Source organism: Talpa occidentalis, unplaced genomic scaffold (assembly GCF_014898055.3).
Source record: "Talpa occidentalis isolate TD23 unplaced genomic scaffold, MPIMG_talOcc4v2.1 talOcc4.16, whole genome shotgun sequence".
Lineage (NCBI taxonomy): Eukaryota > Metazoa > Chordata > Mammalia > Eulipotyphla > Talpidae > Talpa > Talpa occidentalis.
This window is the reverse complement of record NW_023601653.1, coordinates 4,415,324-4,420,899: the sequence shown is the minus strand read 5'-3', so window position 1 is coordinate 4,420,899 and position 5,576 is coordinate 4,415,324.

Below are 5,576 nucleotides of genomic sequence, written 5' to 3'. Positions count from 1 at the left end.
TGTCACGCTCTCTGGGGGGATGGGGTGCCGGTCTGGACGGGCCGGCAATGCAGGCAGAGCTTTGGAAACCCCAGGCCGGTGTTCTGTTCCACCAGAGGTCAGAGTGGGAGTGTTTTTAAAACGACCTTGGCCCTGTGTGCGGGCGTGCTCGCTTCAGAAGGTAGAGCGTCACCCAAACCATCCACAGAGCAGGCCCCTGGGAACAGCTCTGAGGAAGGGCCCGAACCATCCATGCTGGAAGGCTAACTTGCCTGGCCTCTGGTGCGGTCTAGGGGACCCCAGGGCCAGATGCCTCCCCGCTGCTGGCCCAGTTTCCACCTGACAGCATGTCAGCGCTGGAGCTGAGTCCAGCCTCCTCCTCCCACTAGCCAAACAGCCAGGAACACACTGTCTAAATTCAGCTGAAAAGGGTAGGTGACCTGGGAGCAGGGCACTTCCAGAGAAAAGCCAGTTCCTGTTGGACCAGTCGGTTTCTCCTAACCTCTTGCTGAGACTCGCTGCGTTTCAAACATCTGGCACCTGCCACTGCCCACCCACTTTTCAGTGGCCTCAGGTGCTCTCAGGCGGCTATGCTGCTCAGAATGAACGCCTGCCAATTGCCTGGGAGTGTGTTAAAAATGCAGATTCTGATTCACGCCCCCGTGTCTACCAAGCTCAGAGGCGACGCTGCTGGGACCACAGGCCACATTCTGAGAGCAAGGGCCAAAGCTCTGGCAGTCAGCTAAACAGCTGCAAAAATCGGATTGGATTTTCAAATCCAATTTTCTGGGGACATCGAGGCATTTTCCTTCGTTGCGAATGACTTGGCCACTTTGGCGGTGGGACAAACAGGCATGATCCGGTACCGCTATTGTGACATCTGTCCCATTTGGCAGCCCAGGCGATTTATGATGTTAGCCTCTCCATCCCCACCAAGCGTCAGAAACATTACAGAGAGAGGCATTCAGATAAATACAAACAGAATTTCCTAATTGTAATTGCTTCAAACAATAGTAGAGATTACAGAAAAAGTTGTGAAGGCCTCGGGAAACCTTTAAACATAAAAGTGACTCTCTTCCCTGCTGGGAGGTGGGTCTGGGCCACAGCCACTGCCACTGGCCCGTGTGGCATCACTGGATCTCAGCTAACCCAAAGCAAAACAGACCACGTGGGGACAAAGGGACCAGGCCAAAATATGTGTTTACCTTGTTGATAGTTGGGCTTTCAGCCTGTCTGTCCCAAGGCAAAGCATGAGAAAAACGTGTTGTCTCGGTTTATTTATTTATTTAGCATACAAGAACTGGGGTGTAACAACAGTGCCAGGCAAGAGGTAGGAGGATTCACCAGAGACAGAGTGGGGAGCAGAACAGGCAGATCTACTGAAATCCACTGCTAAGGGGAGCAGCAGGGGGACAGGAGAGGTCTGCTGCACCATGTGGGTAGCTCCCTGCCCAGAGATCCGGGTCAGGCCCCAATGGTGACAGCCCTGAGACTTAACCCCTAGGTCCCCAGGTCTTCTTTTTAAAAGATTCGTCAGCGTCCTTTGTTTCTCTCCATTGGCACGGACATGACCACCATTTCCCCCTGAGGCCCCTGAACCTTGCACTCAGCTCCTTGCATTCCCTGAGCTCCAGTCCCTTCTCCACACACACTCCAGCCATCTCTCTAAAGCATGAATCCCATCACGTCGCCCCGTTCCCATGCCTGAGGTTTCAAATCCAAGGCCCTTGAGTGCTCCTGGGGGTGTGGGCCCTGCCTCCCTCTCCAGCCTGTGCCTCTCCCCACCAGCCTTCTCAGCCTCCAGCTGGCCAAGGATTTGTCCCCAAATCCTTCATGAAGCCTGTTGTTCTCTCTCCACCTGGAAAGCACAGCCCCTCCCCTGCCCTTCTCCAGGCTAACGCCTACACAGCTCTGGTCTCTTTGTAAATGTCAATTTCTGGAATAGTTCTTCCTGGCCCCTAACCTAAAAGACTGCTTCCCACCGGGTCATGTCATGGTCCCCAGTGCCTTACCTTGTTTAGCTGTCAGGCGGCTCCCTGGGGCAGGAGAGATCTTGGTTTTTAACGTGTGCCCAGCATCCAGTGTTGCACAGGGCAGTGACAGCCCTGAGGTTCAGTGGACATTTGCTTAAAAATGAACAAGGGAAGGGCCTCCCTGGTGGCGCAAGGTGTTAAGACGCAACCTATGAATCTATTCGTAGCTACTGCAGCACGAGTTCAATCCCCGGCCAGGGAGCTTCCCACATGGCACAGCAGACCTCTCCTGACTAGCCCGCTGCTCCCCTCAGCAGTGTACTTCAGTCGATCTGTCTGTTCTATTCCCCACTCTGTGTCTGGTGAATCCTCTCACTCCTCAAACTTCTGGCCTCTACCCTAGCTCTTGTATACATAATTTATGTATAATTTATTTATTTAATTATGTATAATTTATTTATGTATAAATAATTTATGTATACAAGAGCTGGGGTACAGGCCAGAGGTTTGAGGAGTGAGAGGATTCACCAGAGACAGAGTGGGGAACAGAACAGGCGGATTGACTGAAATACACTGAAAGGAGAGTTCTGCTTCGCCATGTGGGTTTCTCTCTGGCTGGCCAGGTATCGAACTCGTGCTGCAGAGGCTGCAGATTGCTTCATAGTGCGGTACTTAACGCCTTGTACCACCAGGGAGGCCCATAAATAAATAAATATTTTTTAAAAAATGAACAAGGGAAGCCCACCTCATCTCACTAGTCTTTCACTGGGTCCAAGAGTTTACAGACCTGGAGATACCAACAAGGTGGTAATGACACTGATGCTCATCACAGCAGCTCTTGGCCACCTGTCCTCAACATCTCCTCCAGTCACTTCTGAGGGTTCGAGAGAGAGAGGCAGTGTCTCCTGTGGCGATGTGCTCCGCTGCGGCCGTGTGCGTTGCCCTGAGACATTCCCCGCAGGCGTCCTCCCTGTGTGCACACCTAAGTGGTCCGAGGCTTCAGGAAACAAAATCTGCCCTGCCGGTCTGTGGGGTGAGGGGATGGAGGATGACTGCGCCCATCCTGAGCAGCCCCTGACCCACAGAGGCACTTCTTGGGCCTGGGGTCCACCCAGTTTTCCACATGGCTTGTTCCCTTCTCGCTAGAAACTTCCATCCATCAGACTGGACAGGATGCTACCTTCCCCTCCATCTCTCTTCTCTCTCCTCCTCACTCCCTATTGCCCTTTCTCCTTCCACTGAAAAGAAACCCCCCCATATCTCTGCATTTGTGCAATGGATGGCACCTGGGATGCCAGGGGTGCCTGGAGAGGTACAGCTGGACTTAGCAATAATCCATTCATTAAATCAACAGATATTTACAAAGCGCCTCCCAGGGGCCAGACACAACCAGGCAGCAGGCTGTTGCACCTCTCAGCGTCTGGGCCACAGCCACTGCCACTGCCTTATTTCATCTCCTCTCACGCCTCTCCAGGCAACCGCAAGTCTCAGAACCGATCTCCTCCCACCTGCTGGCGGGCGCCCTCCAATCCAGCCACCACTGGCAGCCAGAGAAATCGTATTAACATGCAAAGCTGATGACATCAGATGCCTGTGCAAAATCCTTCAGGGGCTCCCCACAGCTTGCAGTTCAGAGTCTAAACCCCTCAGCTTTGCACTAAGGATGTTTGGCCATCCCGCGACCGTTTTCTGTTTATTCAGCCAAATTGCCCCTCTCTCCCCTCCACACACCCCTCTCTCTAGTCCCCTGTAGTCCCCAGAATGAATCACCTTGTCTCACACCTCTGAATCTGCCCATTCTGGTTCTTAGCCTCAACGCCTTTCTCACGCTTTTTCACCTGGCCCAGCACTTTTCACCTGGCCCAGAAAGTGTTCAAGGGCACTTTCTGCCATGATGACTGGCAAGTCGGTGTCTGCTCTGTCTGATGCAGTAGCTCTAGACACACATGACTATGGAGGGTTTGAAACGTGGCCAGAGCTAGGGAGTAACAGTCATGGGGCCACCTGTCTCGGCAGTATGGGTCAGCTGCTAGTCACCTTGAGATGAATATTTGCTCAGGGCTCAGCTCTCCACCAGGAAGCCACCCAACCTCCTGGTCCAGGAGATTCCCTCCTTTGTGTTCTGGTAGCATCCTGGTGCCGCTTCTATCCCTGTACTCAGATCACTGCAGATAGCTGTGACTCACTGACCTGTCCCCCATGAGATGGGACATTTTTAGACAAACAGTTTACCCAATACATTGTGCACGAATACATTGGTGTGCTGTGCAGTTTGATTACTGGCTCTCTGCCGTGTTTATCAATTGTAATTTATGTGATATAAATATCCCTACCATGTGTTAAGAGGATGAGAGGACAAGCCACATAACAGGAGAAAATATTTGCAAAAGACAAATCCGATAAAGGACTGTTATCCACAATATACAAAGAATTCTTAAAACTCGACAATTAGAACATAAACAACCATGTGGAAAATGAAAAAAGACCTGAACAGATGCCTCATTGAAGAAGATGGGAAGTCAGCATATGAAAAGATGTTCAACATTATATGTCATTAGGGAAATGCAAATTGAAATAGTGAGCTACCACTACACACCCACTGGAAAAATCCAAGATCCAAAATACTGATAACAGTAAATGCTGATGAGAGGGATGGAGCAACAGGAACTCCCCCTTGCTGCTGGTGGGCATGCAAAATGGTTGAGTCACTCCATAAGACAGCTTGGCAATTTCTTAGAAAACTAAACATAGTTTTAATATACAATTCAGCAATTGTGCTCCTTGACATTCACCCACAGGATTGGAAAATTATGTCCACATGAAAACCTACACATAAGTATTTACAGCAGCTTTATTCATAATTGCCCCAAATGTAGAAGCCACCAAGGTGTCTTTACAGGCAAATAGATAACTGTGGCCCATCCACACATGGGGTATTATTTAGCACTTAAAAGAAATGAGCTCTCAAGTCAAGAAAAGACATGGAAGAACATTAAGTACATATTACAAGTGAAAGAAGTCAATATAAAAACATCACATGACATTTTAGAAAAGGCAAAACTAGGGGGGAAGCAAATATTGTTTAAAAATGAACAATGATGTAAAAAATAAAAAAATAATATTTAAAAAAAAGAAAAGGCAAAACTATAGAGGCAGTGAAGATATTAAAGGTTGTCAAGAGTAAGAAGGAAGGGGGAGATGGATCGCAGGAACAGAGGATTTTTAGGGCAGCAAAACCTCCTCTGTAACACCATAATGGTGGCTACATGTCCTTAGACATTGGTCAAAACCCACAGAAGGTCAAGAGCAAGAGGAAGCCGTCGTGGAAGCCATGGTCCTGGAGTGATATTGGTGCATCCATGTAGGTTCATCATCTGTAACAAATGTTCCACTCGGGTGGGGGATATTAATAATGGAAGAGGCTGGGCATGTGTGGGGGCAGGAGGTATATGGGACATTTTAACCATCTGTTCATTTTTGCTGTGAACTAAAATTTGCTTTTAAAAATTGTCTACTGGGCAATTTTAACCCTTTAACCCCTGGTGGCGCAGAGATTAAGTCTCAGCCTTATCAGCTATCGCCAGCCACTGCAGCCTGAGTTCAATCCCTGGCCAGGGAGCTGAC